The sequence below is a fragment of the Ceratotherium simum genome, chromosome 18 (genome assembly GCF_057802395.1).
Source record: "Ceratotherium simum simum isolate JZ-2026a chromosome 18, ASM5780239v1, whole genome shotgun sequence".
NCBI lineage: Eukaryota > Metazoa > Chordata > Mammalia > Perissodactyla > Rhinocerotidae > Ceratotherium > Ceratotherium simum.
In genome coordinates, this window is record NC_141917.1 from 33979563 (window position 1) to 33999490 (window position 19928).

Sequence of the window (19928 nt, forward strand, 5' to 3'; positions counted from 1 at the left end):
ACTTTTCACACATTAGAAAGGGCAGATGTCATCATTCCCCACCTGTTACTCAGGCTTCCTCACACCTTGTTGCCCTACTCCTGACCTGGGTCCCTTGTGGCACACCTTTGCTAATTCTTTCACTCCACCAATCCCAAAACACACATACATACACACACACACCTTATCAACCATCATCTCAGGGCGATATTTTAATTTATAGTAAGAAATATATATTTGGCCTTCCTCCCCGTTTCTGGCACAGAGCTCTTAAAACCCTTGGAAATTCCTAAGTGATGGGAGTGAAAAAGGTGTCTTTTGTTATGTTAATGAGGTAACTTTTGGACACCACCTAAGAATAGGCTGGTCGCCAGTGGAGCCAAACACGTGATTAGAAGGTTGGAACTTTCAGTTCCATCCCCCTGACTCTGGAGAGGGGAGAGAGGCTGGAGATTGAGTTCCATCACTAATGGCCAATGATTTAATCAATCATGACTACGTAATGAAGCCTCCATAAAAACCCAAAAGGACTGGATTCAGAGAGCTTCTGGGTTGGTGAACACATGGAGATTTGGGGAGAGTGGCACACTCAGCATGAAAGCTCCTGTCCTTTCCCCATACCTTGCTCTATGTATCTCTTCCATTTGGCTGCTCCTGAGTTATATCCTTTTATGATAAACCAGTAATCTAGTAAGTAAAATGTTTTTTTGAGTTCTCTGAGCCTCTCTAGCAAATTACTTGAACCCTAGGAGGGGGTTATGGGAACCTCTGATTTATAGCTGGTTGGTCAGAAACACAGGTGATGACCTGGACTTGAGATTGGCATCTGAAGTGGTGGGGGGGCAATATCTTGTAAGAATGAACCCTTAACCTGTGGGATCTGATGCTCTCTCCAGGGAGACAGTGTCAGAATTGAGTTACATCGTAGGACATCCAGCTGGTACCCAGAGATTTGTTTGGTGGTGTGGGGAAACAACCCCCTACCCCCTACCAGACATCAGAATTGTGACCAGACCCATAGACAAGCTATTTGAAGCAATTTTTTTCCAGTGATGCAATATTTATCTTTGTCTATATTCCGTATCTATATCAATCTATATCTCCATCTATTTATCTATGTCTAGCATTAAACAGCCCATAGGAATCACAAGGGTATGGATTTCAGACACTATAGTAGGTTGTTAAGAGAAAACATTTTGAGAATACTTTGATACCTTGTGTGGGAGATCACGATTTGGCCACCCTGAAATATATCTCTTTACCTTGATTGTTTTCTCTGAGGGACATTTGACCTCCCCCACTAACTGCCTAAAGAATTTGACATGGTGGCTCCTGGAACAGATCTTCTATCATGATGGCTGTAATGATAATGTAAAATAGGTGTTACAATGGGAGGGGCACCAAGCCCCTTTTATCAAAAAAACTCTCTCTCTCCCTGACCACATTATCTATAGATGACCTTGAAAAGAATTGTCTTCTTGCCCTCTGAAGTCCCAGACCACTACCCACCCCCAACACCTTCCTCGCCTTTAGCTACAATACTTAAGCAAGCAGCTTAGGCAGAGGGACGAGTTGCTCATTTCTGAGTTTCTCCCATGTATACATGTTATTAAACTTGGTAATATTTTCTCCTGCTAACCTGTCTTGTTGATTATTTGGCCAGCCATAAGAACCTTAAGGGAAAGGGCAGAGGGGGATTCTCCCGCTCTCCCCACACTTGTGAATCATAACCTTTAAGATTTGGAACAAATAATGCCTCAGAATTATTAGATTTTTTCAAACAATGAAAGGTAACCCCAAAATACACGAATGCCATGTTTAATTTAATCTGGAACTGTCTGATCTATTTATCTTTAGTAGATGGTATGGGAAGAAAATATCAGCATATTCTGAATAAGCAAAACTGGCAGTTTGGATTTGACATTGGCAAATTGTAATAGGGATTTAAATTGCTGAATATTGATTTATTAGTTGCTGTTCAAGTGACTGCTATATAAATGAAGAAGCTAAACCAGCTGTGCCATGGCTCAATATACAGAGAGTACATTTAAAGAAAGAAATAAAAAGATGAGTTGGAGAAGAGTTATAATTGAATGATCTAGGATTGAGATAAGTATAAATAAATGAACAAACCCTCAAAATAAGAGTCAAAAAAAATGACTTCTAGGCATGTGAAAGAAAGGTGGATGAAAGTAATTGGTTACTTCTATAATCTTGTGGAAGATGTGATTGGAAGCAAGCAGACAGGGAATTCCATGTGACCAGATTTCTATTTCCAGAAATGAGTGGTTCTCTGTTTTCAACATGACTTTAGTTTCATCATCCTATCATGTGGTTATGCAGCAAGTAAAAACAAAAAGCCTAGGAAATTCATCACTTTTGAAAATTCTGTAAAAGGACATTATAGTTTCTGGATAAATTATTTGTTGACATTTAAGGAAAATATATCATTAAGGTCAAAATAAAGATAAAGTTAAAAATAAAAACAAAAAACAGCTAACAGAAGGAGAAACCATTGGTGCCCCCACCAATATTCGTTCTAAGCTAGATGACTCTGAGGTGCCTGTATAGCACCTGGGGGAGAATGATGCACTGCGGTGCTTCACACTGTAAGTATTATTCAGAGAGGAGAGTTACACAGTCACTTGATACAAAACACTATCCATGCATTTTAAGAGAAAATATATAATCTAATGTTGGCCAAAAAGGAATATTTTCATGACTTTTAATTTCATTTGGAATAGCATTTCCTCCCCAATTTCAACATTTTCACTAATCCATTGTTTTCCATTTTTTTAACTTAAAAAAATTTAACATTTTTCAACAAAAATATAGCAGTATTTTAGACCTTTCAATAATTGAGAGGAAAAGTCTGGTCCAGTCCTGTGTCTTTAAAACCTGGGTGCCCTGCTCATGAGCAAGATAGTGCTGGCACTATTTCTGTGCCCTTGGCTACATCCAAACCTTTCTGCCATATCTGGTCTAATATTTTGCTTCCACATTGACTCAGTATTTCTGGGCTCCTGACTTCTTATTCTTCCCTTTTCTACAGCCCCAAACTCATACCTTGGACATGCTACTTAATGTTGCTCCTCTGATTCTGAAATTAGCCTCTCAATTTTGGGTTTGATGTGTCCTCTCAGGCAAGAGCTGGCCATGCCCATTATGAGCCCAGCCCAATCAAGCTCCTTTGCTCTGGCTGTGAATAAGTGAATGGAAGAGGCTATTTTCTTTCACTTCTTGGAAGTCACTTTTATTAGTTTCTCCTCAGTCTGTTAAATCATTCCCTCATTTAGGCAGTAGACACACTTCTAAGATGGCCCCTAACAATCCTGCCCTCCTGGCATTCAAATCCCTCCCCCTGAGTGTGGTCTGAATCTAGTGACTTGCTTCTAATGAATTAAATAAGACGAACATGATGGGATGCCACTTCTGAGATTAGGTTATGAAAGATTATGACTTCTATCCTGCTACTCTCTCCCTTGCTGGCTTTGATGAAGAGGACTACCATGTTAGAGAGGCCCACATGGCAAAGAATGGGGAGTGGCCTCCAGCCAACAGCCAGCTAGGAACTGAGGCTTTCAGTCCAACAGCCCTCAAGGAACTGAATCTTGTCAACCACCACTGAGTAAGCTTGGAAGCAGATCCTGCCCCAGTGGGATCTTGACTCCAGCCTTGAGGGAAACCCTGAAGCAGAGGACCCAGATAAGCCTTGCCTAGATTCCTGACCTATAAAAACTGTGTGTTGTTTTAAGCAACTTAAATTTTGGGGTAATTTATTATACAGCAATATTTAATATAGGTTATAACAACTCTTTAGGGTTAATGAGGGGGATTTGTGGTCTATAGACTCCAACCACCTAATCTGAGAACTTGGAATTTTAATGAAGAGAAATTAATTTAAGTAAAAATTTTCATATGCATCTCTCTATGCTTGAAAACTATGTATTAGGTAAGAGAAAAAAATAAAAGAAAGAAAGTTGGTTTAAAAAGTCTTCTTGAATATACAAATGCAGCTACTCCATTCTGCCTACTGTTATGGATGATCTTAGATGTCATCTAGTCTAATCAACTAGCATGAAACATCCATTTTATTAACTCAACAGTGTAATATGTGTGATCATCTTTTTTATGGTCTCTGGTAGTGTTGGACTTAGCTTCTCATCCTATTATTTGGTGTGGTAGGAAGAATTCTAGGATGGCCCCCTAAACTGCCACCCCCTGGTATAGAGGCCCTGTACAATCCCCTCCCCTTGAGTTTGGTGAATATGACGGGATACCATTCTCATGATTATGTTCCATTACAGGGAAAAGCTAATTTTTCCCAGATGTAATTAAGGTCTGTAATCAGTTGGCTTTGAGTTAACTAAAAAGAGATTAACTTTGGTGGGTCTGATCTAAGCAGGTAAGCCTATAAAATACAGACAACAAGCGGCAACAGATGTTTTTCTGTTGGTCTTGAAGAAGAAAAATGCATCATTGTAGAGAAGGCCATGCAGTAGTTGAAGGGATTAATAGCCCACCAAAGTGGTATGAAAATTACTTGAAGCTGAAAACATTTGAGCAATCAGCAGCCACAGAAAGAAACATTATCTAAATTTAAGCAGAGCCGCTGAAAATACAGCTGCCATTGATCTCTCTACCAAGGATTTTCTTGATTGGGAAAAAAACTGACCTTTAGCACTAGAAAGTGTGCATTCAGCTGCTCGTTAGAATCAAAAAGCCCACAAGAACTGTCCATACTCTCCCATTGAAGCCCTGTCCCTTTGTTAAGTTTAGTATGTAAGCCTTTTCTTTCTGGTTATTCAGTGAGTTACTCATCACAGAGCACTCCTACATGTACACTGTGCTTGCATAAATAAACCTTGTCTTTTCTCCTGTTAATCTATTGTCAATTAATTTGTGGAGCGCCAATCACTGGACCCAAGCTGAAAGAGGAAAAATTTTCATCCCAACACAGTGAATAACGGGCAGCCTCTAGGAGCTGAGGGCCACAGTCCTACAATTCAAGGAACTAGATTCTGCCAACAATCAGCAAGCTTGCAAAAGGAGCCTCAGCCTCAAATGAGATTACAGCCTTGGCCAACACTTTGCTTTCAGTCTGGTGCAGTCTGCCTTTAGATTAAAGCAAATTAGGCAATGCAGCGCTTTGGAAGCAGCATTGAAGGGGGTGTTGAGAGACTAGGCTCAAATTCAAGCTCAATCACTAACTCACAGTTTAACACTGAAGGGTCATTAGATTGTTAACCATTTTGGCTTTGGGTTTTCTAATTTGTTAAATTAAAATACTTTCCACACCTGCTTCATAGGACTCTTACAAAAAACAAATAAAACCGTGTTCATGAAAATTCCATAAAAGGACTACAAAACTTAAATTACTGTTATTTTCTTATGATCATACAGCTAGTCACAAAACATCTACTCATTTGAGGCTAAGAAAACAGTACCTAGATAAATACACATTAGCATAGTGGTGCAAGCTCATATGGAGGGAGGATAGGAAGGGAAATGATTTAAGTTGCAGGATTTATATTTGTAAATATTTTTTGAAAACAAGATTCTTATCCATCATTTGTCAAAGATTTAGCAAATGTAGAACAATCAAAATTACCCCATTTCTTGTTGCTTGGAACAGCAAACTAAATATTTATATTCTGCCATGTTAAGAAAATTGATCTGTGATGTATTCTAAATACTAACTCTCTTCCATTCAGTATCTTTCCAGTATTATTTATAAAAGCTCTTTGGGATGAACTAGTTGGTCTCTTGGTTTGGCCATAGCTCCATTTCAAGTTCTACAAAATTATGGGTTTAATAAACGTCAAAGAAAATGTATCAAGTCAATTTCATCTGTGAATCTTCAGAATGAAAAGGCCCAGTGGACTAAGGTTCCACATGCCCAGGAGTGTGCAGTCCCAATATCTATATCCCGACCTTAGCATTCAGGCTCTGACTCTGTGCTCCCCTCCTCGTCCCTGCAGAGCACTGCTCTTGCTTGCAACAGCTTGTGTATGGCACAGCGCGTTTCCTTCTCCTTTCTGGTCTATTGTTATTTGGCATAGTGCTGAGGTTTTCAAGATTCCCGCTTTCTGTTAACAGGTTTCCTGCATATTTGATACCTTGGTACCTTTTGTGATAATAGGACTACCACCACAGGAGTGGAAAAGCACATCTACCTTCCACCTGCGAACCAAAAGACTGCCAGGTGAGGAACTGAAAAGGTAGATTTAGTTTTTGAGGCCCGTCTCTGGGTGGAAGGTAGGCAGGTGACACTGTCTCTACTTTCCATGGGAAGAGAGGCAGTGCTGGAGGGAAGCTTACCCCTTTGTCTTCTCCTTGTGAAAGTCTTAATCCTAGTCTTCTTTTACGACCCATATGTATTCCTTCCTCTATGGCAAAGCCTTTTCACTCCTGGTAGTCTTCCCTTTCCCTGAATCCACAGTTCTTCTGGTCTGCAAGCTCCCCCTCATCAACTAGCAATTGTTATTAGATGTTGTTACAAACACTTGTCATGTTCATTGAATTTTTTTCTGTCTTTATATCTTGCCCTCCACCTGCAACCCGCGCCTCCCCCCACCCCGAAATATACACACTTGAGTTCAAGCTAGATTGTAAGCTTCCTAAAAAGCAAATAATTTCCTGTGCCCACTACTGCATCTAGCTTTGTTAATATAAAAAACATCTGATTCAAGTCCATGGATCAAAATTGTTCACGTGAGATATGCTATAAAAGTGAAATAACTACTTCTACTACTAATCACTTTTACAGATTAGGCTATTATTCACCCTCTTTTTCTTTTTTTTTTTTTTAAAGATTTTTTTTTTTATTTATTCATTTTTTCCCCCCAAAGCCCCAGTAGATAGCTGTATGTCATAGGTTCACATCCTTCTAGTTGCTGCACGTGGGACTCGGCCTTGCCTTGGACGGAGAAGCGGTGCCCTGGGGTGCGCCCAGGATCCGAACCCGGGCCGCCAGCATCAGAGCGCACGCACTTAACCGCCAAGCCACGGAGCCGGCCCATCACCCTCTTTTTCTTTACCATTTCCTCTCAAATTTTTCAGAAAATTAGTCTATACAGCCTGGCTCTCCCTAACTAGTTCCATCTTTAACCCACTGTAATCAGACTTTCACTATTACAACTCATATGCATGCTCTGTAGAAATATCATTGATAATGACTAAAGAAAACCCACCAGCCACTTCCATGACCTCCTTCCTAAATCCTAGCACAGACCTTTGTAGGCATTTAGTTAATGTTGAATTTGTTAATGAGTGAATCCTGCTCAGCCTTTGTGGAACATTGGTACTGCTATACTTCCTTCTTGAAATATTTTCCTCCTTTGGCTCTTAGTACATGACTCTTTCCTAGTTTTCTACTCTCTCTGTAATTGTCGCTCCTCATTCTCCTTCACTGCCTCTTGTTCCTCATCCAACTCCTAAATGAGGGTGTTATCCAAAGCTCTAGTCAAGACTTCAACTTGTTCCATGCTTTTTTTCTTGGGTGATCTCCTTCATTTCTTTGGCCTCATGTCTTTAATAGGTGCACCATAAATTGATACCATCTAAGCTGACCTACATTCCAGCCCCTCTGTCTGCCTACCAGGCAACTAAATTTCATTGCTCCATGGAAACCTTAAACTTAAAATGTCCCAGATGGACCTTAGTATCTTCCCCTTCAAACCTGCTCCTTCTAATGGGCCCCCATCCTACTTAATTATTTCATAATCCTTCAATCTCATCCTTGGGTTCAACTTCAATTCTTCTGCCCTTCAAACCTCACATTCAATCAGTCTTAAAGTTAATTGTATTGACCTCCTATACCTCTCTCTGATATACCTCTTCTGTTCCATTGCCAGTGGCCTGGTTTCCTGGTAGGACCATTGAGATAGCTTTCAGGTACTGTTGCCTTCATCCCAGCTGCCCCCATTCAACCCTCCTCTACAGGCGTTACCCTGCCTTGGCCTCTAGAATGGATTTAATCTTAGGGAAAATATTTGATTCCTGCCCAATACACTGGCATTCACCAACAAGTTCCTCTTACTTTCTGGCCCATTTTCATTAACAGGAATTTTGACTTGGTAACTTATCTAGTATCCAATTCTTCTAAGGGAATTATTTGCTCGTATAACCCCCTCCCACCCAGGAGACTGAAATCCCATCCCTAAATGCTAAACTGGTAACTAGAACCTGGTGATCTGCAGAGTCTGTCTGCCTGTTGGTAGTCCTTCAATACCAGTGTCTCCAGAGTACAGCTCCATTCCCTGTTACCTTATGTTGAATCCTTAAACACAACCCTTTGTGTGGATCCTGACCTCGAGAGACTATAAACCTGATTGATGGCATATAGGACTCTAACCTAAGCACATGATCCCCTCTGCAGGTGGATCTGTACTGCCCCACTCCTAATAGTATTTAAAATAAGTAAAATCCACACTTGGTTTCTAGCTGTAGTGGAGGAGAGAAAATACAGATTATGAAAACAACATTAGGGGGCCGGCCCAGTGGCTTAGCGGTTAAGTGCATGCACTCCGCTACTAGCGGCCCGGTTCCGATCCCGGGCGCGCACCCACATACCACTTCTCCGGCCATGCTGAGGCCGCGTCCCACATACAGCAACTAGAAGGATGTGCAACTATGACCTACAACTATCTACTGGGGCTTTGGGGAGAAAAAGGAGGAGGATTGGCAATAGATGTTAGCTCAGTGCTAATCTTCCTCACACAGAAAAAAATAAAAATAAAAATAATGCCACTTGGCCTGGCGCTGAAAAAAAAAAACAATATTAATTCTCAAATCACTTTTACTTGGTTTGGAAGTCAATTCGTCAATCAGTTCTCACCAATTATAAATACGATGCTCAATCTGACAGAAAACAACTTTAAAATTAATTACTTGGTTCTTACTTGACAAGCTACAATTAATCTCATTAATTTTTGTTTACCACATTGATTGAACTGATCAGTTGTTTGGATTTTTTGGAGACAAAGGCCAAACCTTGAAGAAAAAGGATCATTCCTTGTTCCTGGCACATAACCCTGCCTCCATCCTCCAGCACATGATCAGGTCTTTGTGGATAATACAAAGGATTTTGTGTCATCAGAGATAACACACACTATGTATCACAAACCAAAACACTTAGAGAAGTGAACAGATAATTAAAAACCACACACTTGTAATTTAATATCTGTATTTCGCTTGACATAATAAATGTATGGGAAATACATTTTCAAATATTAAATTAAACCCGACATATCTCGCAGAACACTGAGATTAATCCTTTTGTAAAGGAAAAATCAAAACAGTCACGCTGTGATTTCTCTTTGTGTAAATCTGTCTCCTTCATATTGTGTAAAGCCTTCTCCCTCAGCACATCTCAGAGACGGTCAGCTGAAGCAAAGGAGGCTGGTTTCCTTACTGAAGTCTTTTGATCCAGGATCTCAGATGCTAAATTTGAGAAGCCCTATTACATTGATGGCTCCCAGGAGTAGAGAAGCTCAATATTCATCACTTGCTGGGTTCTTTCTTTAAACTAATAGATGAGCTGACAGTGAATAGTTTAGAGCAGCAGTGATCCAGTCAAGGGGCAGAAAAAAGAGCCTGCTCCAATTGCCTTGCAGAAACTCTTAAACCTCCTTTTCATATGAATTTCTTCATAAGGACTATCCATAGGGCTGCCAGAAAAATAATTAAAAGAGACCCCAAGAAATAGAGAAGTCCTAAATTACTGTCAACTTCCCATAAACCAGCTCTGCCATGCATTCTCCCCTTCCACTGTGGTATCTGTCTGGACGTTTCTTCTCAGCAGAGTCCAATGGAATCACTCTCCAAGGTTCTGCTGTGCACAGTGCACTGCTAAGCCAACAATAACAGCGTCACAACCTTCTAAGCCTGGCAACACAGCATTGGTGAGGGCTGCTTCCAAAAAGGGAAGAATCTATATTCGAAATATAAAGATTTAGGAGGAAAATCAGTGGAGCAGCAGTATTTGTCAGGTAATTAGAAAGAGCAATAGACCCATCTGCTTCCCTAGAGCAGTGGTACTTAACCAGCCGTGATTTTGACCCAGGGGATATTTGACAACACGTGGAGACATTTTGTGTTGTTACAACTGAAGGGGGCTGCTACTGGCATCTAGTGGGTGGAGGGCCAGAGATGCTGTTCAACATCCTACAATGCACCAGACTGCTCCCACAACGAAGAACCAACTGGCCCAAGAGGCCAGTAGTAACAAAGTTGAGAAAGCCTACTGTAGTGGAAACCGTACAGGCAGATAAAGTAATTCCCAGAGGTAGAAACCAAACACTCTGAATTGCCCCCCCCCACCACCTGTAATACACACATTTTCCCACACCTCTAACTCAACTCTCACACACCTCTAATTGTGCCATTCTACTTTGAAGCTGTTCTAAATACTTACAGCAACTCAAAACTACCACACATGAGGCACTGCTTTTGAGTTTGTTTGAAACCCAACAGAATATGTGGCTTTGGCATTTATTTCTGCTGATCTCTTGATTTTTTACTTCAAAATTTCTTTCAACTGTTCTGACAAGTTCTCAGGATAATCAGTAAATCTTTCAGGCTAAAATTAAACCATGCAGATAGGTACTTTGTATTCATTGATCTCCATCTTTACTCCAGAAGCTTTTATGCGGCATGAGTTTCGTGGGGACAAGATTAGTCTACCTCTTATATAATTTATTAAAAAAATTGAGCACATATTGTGTGCAAGACACTGTGACAGGAATTTTATGTGTGGCTGAGAAAAGGTAGAGGGTTGGGGAGATAAAAATAACAGCACTTATAAAGTAAGGGAAGGAAGGAGAGTCCCTTCCATCAAGTATTTCTGACGCCTCATCCGCTGCTCTGTGGTATTAAGCCTTGGTAGACTTTTATTGAGTATCTATTGTATGCCATGAATTGGGTGAGGGATATGAAAATAAAACAGTACACAAGACTCATCTGGGCTCTGTCCTTGTGGCGTTCATATCATAGTGGGGAGAAATAGGCAAGAAAAACCACCATTATCATGAAGTATGATAAATGCTATAATAAACCATAAGTGATACCTTTTGATAAAACAGTATTTCAGTCCTGAGCTCAACAGGGTCTTCTAGAGGTAATTAATAACCAAAGCTAAGGGGTGAAAACAAAATCCCAAACACATGCAATCATTAAGGCCATCCTTTTTCAATGTTAATGTGCATATGGATCATTTGAGGATCCTGTTAAAATCTCATTAAGTTGGTCTGGGATGGGGCATGAGAGTCCGCATTTCTAACAAGCTCCCAAGTATTATCAATACTGTTGTTTCAAGGACCACACTTGGAATAGTAAGGTATTAAGGTAATATCGGCATCTTCTTGCTCATCAACTACCCATTACAACTGCTTTCTCTGATCAGTTTTGTCTGCTTCCCCACTCCCAGTCCCTTTATCTTCACACACACACACACACACACACACACACACACATGCACACACACACGCAGACACACATACACATTGATACATACACTTCTGCTTACGTGATTTCCAAGTTTGGGGAGCTATCATAACGCCTGTGCTGTGGGTTATTGACTGAATACTTTGCAGTGTCACAAAGTCTGAACTAATCTTTCTAATAATTTAAAATAAATAATAGTTTTAATAAATACTTTTAATAAATTTAATAATTTTTATAACACATTTATTTTGACACATTATCTGAGGTCACTTATTAATACTCATACAAACTCTGGAAGTTAATCTGCACATCTTAATTAATAAGCCACACACAAGTCCCTGGCCATAAGAATAGGCAGTAGCAGATCTGAGCATAAGTAAGCTTCACTCTTCTTATCCTTGAGACCACCAAGCTGCTGTCTTTCAAATGTTTATATTTCCAGATTCATCATGACCAGTCTACCAGAAGCAGTGAGTCAGGGAAAAGGAAAAGGATGACTAAATAAGAAGGATTGGGGATGGTGTCCATGAAAGAGATGTGGCAAGATCAGGAAGAAAAATGGCATATTTTGTCAACCATGTTGGCCTTGGCTATTTTAGCAGAGCCTAGAGAGCAACTCAAAAGGGACATGTCTGTCGGCGTATCATCTGGGAGAGAACCAGAAGAAAACCACGCTCCTCCCGGAGTTCTGCTGTGCCTCAACTTCCAAAGGGCCTGCACAGCCTGAGAATGATAAGAGAGCCTGGACCTAAGAGAGAGATGTGCTTTATCTAAGAGAACACAAGAAAAACTGCACAGCAGACTGTCTGGTTCTTCCCCCATTCACCGACCCCAAAGATGCTCCATAAAGTTGAAGGAAATTGGACTCGAGGAACCGTTAGTAGTTTGTAGCCCAAGGTCCTAAGACCACTGAAGATGAATCATTCTTCCTTTGCTGGCTGGACCTCAGCTACACCAGGCTTCTTTCTGCTTATGGAATACACTAAGCTCATTCCAACTTAGCCCTTGCGCTCGCTATTCTCACTGCCTGCAGTGCTCTGCTCCTGGTTGTTTGCATGGCTGACCCCTTTGCCTTCAAGTGTCAGCTTAAACGTCATCCTCTTAAGTAAATCATCCTGTATCCAAAGTGTCTAAGTCATACCAGCCTCCCCTGCTGCCTATCAGTCTCTATCACATGATCAAGTTTTATCTTCTCCACAGTATTTATCAATAGCTTTGTTTCATTTTATATAATTGCTTGTTTGCATATTGTGTATCTCCCCTCACTAGAATTTAAATTCCATGCGAATAAGAATCTAATCTTTCTTGCTCACTATTGTGTCCCCAGCAAAAGGCACGGCAATTGGCACATAAATATTTCTTGTATGAAATATTCATTTTACAAATACATACAAAGATATTGTTGTATGAAATAATATCTTTCCTTCTTTCTAAACCTTGATATCTTAATCTGTAAATGGGACTGATAATGCTATCTACATATAAAAATTATAAAATAAATGATAAGCACTAAACATGGATCACAGAAAATATGTGATGAATATTAGCTTTCATTATGACTATTAATTATTATTTCTGCATTATTAACTCTGAGTTAATAAGTGCCTGGCACATATTAGGTTCTCATCAAATATTGGCTGAATGAATGAATGAGAATTGTACCAAAAGGTTACAAACACCTATGGCTGCCATAAGTTCTTAGAACTACTCAATAGAAACATTGCCACAGCATCCAGGGGTGCTTTAGATAGATAAATGTGTTTTCAAGTCCTCTCTCTTTTCGAATCTCTAGATCATGAGTTCCCTCTCCCAGACCAGATGCAGCATGCTAAGCCCCACCATCTCTGGAAGGCTTTGCTCCCTAGGCACATGCCATTCCTGATTCTTACAAGTGTAGGTTCTCCTCCTGATATCCAGAGCCAGAATTACACCTTTCCCTCAACCCAGGCCACTGTAGGGGGCCCAAGTGTAGGGCAGCTTACTCTATGACCATCTCTCCCCCAGCAGTCCTATCCTTGTGACAGGTACCTAAAACTGAACATCAACAGCGGACATTGAAGGAAGAGCAAAAAAGATTCCATGTCATATTCAGGTAACATACGTCACAAGGGAAAGGAAAAGAGCTGGGAAGAGAGATATGATTGCCACACAGTCAGTCCAGTCTTGCCCTTTCCTCTTTAGAAGCTAATTGTTTAAGAGGTTGATGTCTTTTTAATGCCACCTCCTTCCTTTGTTTCTCCACTAGAACCTCCCTGTAGCAGCATTCCTACATCCCAGGGAAAGGAATGGGGCAGATTAGACAAAACTGAATCCGTATCATTAAAACCATCTCTTCCGGAAAAAAAAAAAAAAAATCTCTGCTTTGTTTTCCCTCTAAGAAGAAAACAAATATGAAACATGGCAAATAAATAGTCCAATTATTATATTCTCTTAGATTTGAGAGCCAGAAGGCCTCTGAAGCCTCTTTAGGTTGTTCTTGCATGTCTGGCAGTATTGGATTTCCTTTTATGAATAATGAAAATCTGAAATAACACAACATTACCCTTAATCATGTTTGTGCTACAGAAAGAACATCTTGAAATATAAGCCTTTGATTCTATGATGCCCTCACAAAACACCACTTCTTGCCAACAGCTGGATCTTTTCTTATCAAAGAAATGTTTGAGGCATGGAGATTATTTATTCCTTTGGTCTTCCTTCCAATCCCCCTTTTTCTTCCTCCAGCCTTGGGGTTTGAGATGTGGATATGGAGAGAACAGCACCTCTCTTGTTTTCTAAACTCACAGCAGAGCTAAGATAATAATCTATGTCTAATGGTGCACACATACAGACTGGTTTCTAAAAACTAGAACATAAGTATTACTATTGGCCCTAAGAAGATTCAGAACAGCAACACCTTAATGCTACATGTTATTTTGCATTATAAATCCAAGAACACACACATATTACATGCCATACAAACATTCCCAAAACACTCACCCCAAAGTACATATTTATTATGAAGCACTATTTCTTATAATGGTATTGTTTACACCAAATATATATACAGTCAAGCACTGCACAACAACATTTTAGCCAATGAAAAACCGCATATATGAGTGGTCCCATAAGATTAGTACCATACAGCCTAGGCATATAGTAGGCTATACCATCTGGGTTTGTGTAAGTACCATAGGGGAGGAAGAAATTATCCTCTATCCTCCTAAGTTCTTCTGGTTGTTCTAAGAATTAAATTGACATGAGACAGATTAACAGGAGAAAAACAAACAAAAGTTTAATAACATGTATACATGGAAAAAACTCTGAAAAACTGAGTAACTTGACAAAATGGCGAAAGCCGTCACACACTCTAAATACCATCGTCAGCTAAAGAGAAAGAAGATGTTGGGAGTGAAAGGAATGAAGGCAATTCACAGGTAGGCAAAAAGGAACAAATATTTGGAAAACAAGTGTTTGGCCACACAGAAACAGAAGAACACAGAGGGGAGCCCAACAAACAGGCATTTCTAGGTTCCTCCCTGTCTACCAGCTAGTTCATGTCATGCTAAAGTGATAGCTCGCTTCCTGAGACAGGTTTAATCTTGATTCTTTTAGGTGATCAAGAGAGAGGTAATAAAAAAAAACTCCCTGAGTCTTTGTTTCTTAAAAATAATCATCCTAAAATAATCCTCATGTTAAAGAGACGCATCTTGGGGTGGCAAATTTTGTTCCCCTTTAATATAGTCTATGATGCTCACATGACAAAATTGCCTAATGATGCCTTTCTCAAAACATATCCTTGTCATTAAGCGACACATGACTCTATAGCATTTATCTTACTTTCAAATGAAAAACCCATCACTCTACATTGTACCTAAAATGGATAATGGGTCTTGCTGTTTGTGAAATGAAAAAATTATGCAATGGCACTCAAATGCATTAATTGAACACTAGTTTAGTAAGTATTTAATGAGCACCTAGTGTGTGCCCTGCACCAGGTAGTAGTGGGTATAAAAGAAGACTGTGAGGGCCAGCCCCACGGCCTAGTGGTTAATTTTGGTGTGCTCCACGTCGGCGGCCCAGGTTTGGTTCCTGGGCATGGACCTACACCACTCATTAGCAGCCATGCTGTGGTGGTGACCTACATACAAAATAGAGGAAGATTGGCACAGATGTTAGCTCAGGGCGAATCTTCCTCAAGCAAAAAGAGGAAGATTGACAACAGATGTTAGATCAGGGCAAATCTTCCTCAGCAAAAAAAAAAAAAGAAAGAAAAAGAAGAAGAAGACTGCAAAGAAAATTTTGGGAACAATGATACCAACAGTCTTATTCAGGGATGGGTGGCCTTGCATTAACTTCACTCCATCCTCTCTTCCACACCCAAGCATACATATGTTGTTTTTATTGGCCACAAAGCAAACATGATAACATTAAGTGATAGTTTAAAGAAAGTATGCAATTTTCCTACTCTAAGAGAGCTACGCTAGAGAAAACTATCCATTTACCCATATATCCTTTCAGTATATGTCCATATGCATTCATATTTTACATAGTTTGATCAGTGTGTACCAAACACATTGGATTATATCATCAATGTTTTTCCACACTATTACGTAGTCTTCAAACATTGTTTAAATGATTGCATTATATTGTGTATGCTAACACATACTTCAACAATTCTCCTATTGGTATGTATTTCTGAGTTTCCTCTCATAAATTATACTAAAACAGGAACCTCTTCTGTTTTTCTTTTTACAATAAATTCTCAGAAACTCAGTAGTCCCATTTTTGGGGTACTTGGACAGACTCTGTCCTCCTCTTCTTTCTCACTTCTTCCTGTATCCTCACAGAGTTGTGTAACCACTTTAAGAGAAGTAAAGGACTCTAAAAGTTGGCTGTGGAAGTCATGGGAACCGTGAGTGGGAAAATGACAGTCGCAACATGCTCCTTTGCTGCTCGCTCTTGGTGATGACCCTCTTCCAATCACATACCTTCCTCAATCTGCTCCCCCCCAGGACACATGCATTTCTTGATTCAGCCTTGATGCCTCACATCTCTCCTTCCTCAATTATCTTCTTTTTGCCAGTCTTTGCTTCAAGTATCTAGTCTCTCAGGATCTTACCTCAAAGATTCCCCCAATACCAAAAGGCCTTGATATTATTTAGACTTGGAAGCACGCTATTTAGAGCCCACACAGAGACAAACACATCTCAAACAATTGTTTTACTTCTTAAGGAAATTCTTTTTTTTTGAAAAGCCTTTTTATTGTACCAGATTGTTTGTATCGTCTTCTGGTAGGAACTGTTCAGATTGTGATCAAATATGCATTCCACGTTCTTACTCACTTTTGGTCTCTTCAGGAAAAAAGAAATAATGAGGGGTGGGATGATTTCCCATGACAACCAGTCATTTTCTAGTGATTCCAGGTTGAGACGAGAACAAAACAAAACAAAAAGTAATCATAATAAATCCCGCCATTTATTGTATTACACTTATTAGAGTTTATGTTTGATCTGGGAGTTAACGCCAGACCACAGGAGATTGCAAACAATTAAAAAACAACTCCCTAGTTTAAAGTTATTTATTTTATACAAGCCAAGCAAATACTTTGCAAGTGAATGAGTTCAAGATTAGATTATGAAAGTCATAAATTCTGTGCAACATAGGGAAGGGATCGCTGTGAGCTGGCTCAATTTGAGTGTCAGAACAGGCAAAACAAGGGGCAATATTAGGGCCATTTTGTTTTTGCATTGAACTTGGAAGAGTCAGTTCAAATCAAATCAGCAAATACATATTGAACACCTGCAATGTGAAAGGAAATGTGTTAAACATCATGAGAGATGTAGAAATAAATAAGACAATCTCTGGCTCCAATAAACTCAAATGTGTTTAAAAGAATGGTCCTTGCCTTTAAGGAACTTTAAATGAAAAGTTTTAGAGAATACTGCCAGAGACTATCATTTACTTTCCATTATTCATTTCTAACTGTCAATGTACTTGAATTGCAGCAGATTTGGGTTAGCTGAATTAGCTTCTTGGCTGTAAAAATTTTTCTATTTTTATAATTACTTTAGGCAATAGTCATCCGGCCTATGAGGTGGGAGAAGAGTTTTCAAACTTTCACTATGAGTGGTCTTTGAGTCTGAGTTCCTTGTTTCTGTACTTTACAAGATGATAAACTGGATTTTTTAAAAGTGTTTTACTCCTAGAGAAGTACATGAAAATATATTTCTAAAATATTTTATTTAAAAAATGCACAACTGAGCTAGTAAGAAAATGAGGAAAATCTCCAACGGTTAAAACCAAACCAAAGTGCAGATGAAATCCAGTAGACTAAGCCAGCCCTGAAGACTTGGATGTCATGAGGACATTTACTGATACAAAACCTTAGGGCTCTAAGTCTTTACAGATACACGGGAGAAAGGCCTGGGCCTAAGCAAGCAGGGTTCACATAAACCTAAGACCCTCAGAGGGCTATAGTGTAGCCCTATACTCTCAGTGAAAGTGAGGCTTCCCTACACAAAGGGAATTGGCAGAGCAATTTGTCCATTTTGGCCTTGGCTCTAGATTGGGGTGGGTAGGGGGAGAGAAGAAGCAGGAATTACCTTTAGTGAGAAAAAAGAAGTATCCAATTGGGGAAGGATACACTGTGGACTTCAATTATATTGGCAATATTTTATTTTTTAACCTGTTTGGTGGATATGAGGGTGATTATTATTTTATGCTTATATTGGTGTATATGTCTTTAATATCTCTGAATCAAAGAAAAAAACAAAAGCAGCATATAGCAAACAAAATAAAAGATAGAATTATTTTCAGATTAAAAGACATTTAAGGTACAGCTAATTAACGCCAATTAAGATTAGATCTCCAGCCTCTCAACTCCAAATCCTCTGCTTTTTCTACACTTTTTTAAAAAAGAATATTTCAATTCAAGAAATCCTAGAAATTTTATATTTTATTGTGGGATGTGGCTGATTCTTGAGTAAATCATTTCCAGGAGGCCTTGTCTAAGATTAACCAATATTGTGTGGGCTCTTTCAAATAGCTCCAAGACAGGCTTTCCACTTTGTACAGCCTTGAATATAATATTCATCTTGTATTCATCTTTTCGGATTAGAAAATCCACCAACAAATGGTTCTGTGGTGTTGGGACAGAATTTATTGGCAGATCCATATGTTTCGTTTGACCATTCAGTTCACACTGACCTTGCCCATTTCTTAGAGCCCTCATTATGCATCTTAATCTCTTGGATACTCAGTTCTATTCTGCGTTTCACAGGTATATAGATTATCTCTTCCAAGAGACCTGAAGCTCCCAAGGAAGAGATTTATTTTTCAGTCCCTATATTGCCAAGCAAATTTAGAGTTAGAAGGGATATTATCTGCTTTAAACCTCTCATATTACATTTGAGGTACCTAGTCCTATGAAGTGACTTGCCCAAAATCACACAATGTATCTGTCAGAGTGGCAACAGAAAACAGAAGGCACAATCCAATTAGGATAATTCAAGTAGAGTTTATCTGTTTAATTAATTAATTGATTAATTAATTTATTTATTTTGGTGAGGAAGATTAGCCCTGAGCTAACAGCTGTTGCCAATCCTCCTCTTTTTACTGAGGAAGATTGACCCTGGGCTAACATTCATGCCCATCTTCCTCTACTTTATATGTGGGACGCCTGCCACAGCATGGCTTGATGAGCAGTATGTAGGTCTGGGCATGGGATCCAAACCTGCAAACCCCAGGCTGCCAAGTGGAGCATGCAAACTTAACCACTATGCCACTGGACCAGCCCCAAGGGGAGCTTATTTATAATGAGACCATGTGGATGGGATGTAGAGAAACCACAGATTATAGTATAGTGTCTCAAGGCTAGTAACAATTGAAGAACTGTTACCACTCCTAGGCAGCAAAGGATGAGGATAAAGAGTGTTACCAGAAGCTAATAGGATAGGGCTGCAATGAAGGTTGCCTTGAGAGGAAAAAGGACCTTCAGTGAAGGGACTCAGCCATCCTAAAGCAAGCTCAGACAGGTGTCCAGTACAATAAATAACCTGATATCACTTTCCTATATCCACTGAGGTTATCTCTATTGTACGGAGGTCAAACCCAATTGTAAGCTTGAGAACACAGAAGCCCATTAATGAGTTCCATTAGTCAGCCTCTGGGGCCAAGGGCAAGGTGAAAGAGGGTGGAGAGATCTAGAGGGGAAAAAGAAACAATATCTAGGATTTATATAGCTTTGTTTGTAATAGTGTTCTCCTAACTCTAAGTCCACTAACAACCAGAACATAATTCTTCTCATATTGCTCAAAATGCCTAATGTATTGAGTTGAGTTCGACTGAACTGAATGAAAACTCCCCAACAAGAACGAAGCTCTGGGCACATAATGCTGAGTCAGGGCCCAGTGAGGGCGGGTCTCAGACCATCTCCTACTTTCAGAATTAGAATCAGATCCAAGAGCTGTACTCAGAAGCAGATGGGAAGCCAGCGTAGTGCCCAGGGCCAAGTCAGTGAAATG

General features: G+C 39.7%; 1 protein-coding gene and 1 long non-coding RNA gene across 3 annotated transcripts in view; one reads left to right on the forward strand and one right to left on the reverse strand.

The window, feature by feature from the left end:
- The window catches only part of PLCXD3 (phosphatidylinositol specific phospholipase C X domain containing 3), a 166818-nt gene that overhangs the window by 60794 nt on the left and 86096 nt on the right, over positions 1-19928 (reverse strand). The window lies entirely within an intron of this gene.
- Positions 1-19928, forward strand: part of LOC147914607 (uncharacterized) — a 39880-nt gene that overhangs the window by 14961 nt on the left and 4991 nt on the right. The window contains exons 2-3 of one of the 2 annotated variants that reach the window (XR_015555098.1): positions 6079-6184; positions 11867-12943. This is a non-coding gene — a long non-coding RNA (uncharacterized LOC147914607). Of the gene's footprint in view, positions 1-6078; positions 6185-11866; positions 12944-19928 lie in introns of those variants that run through there. The other variant, XR_015555100.1, reaches the window with a different exon arrangement.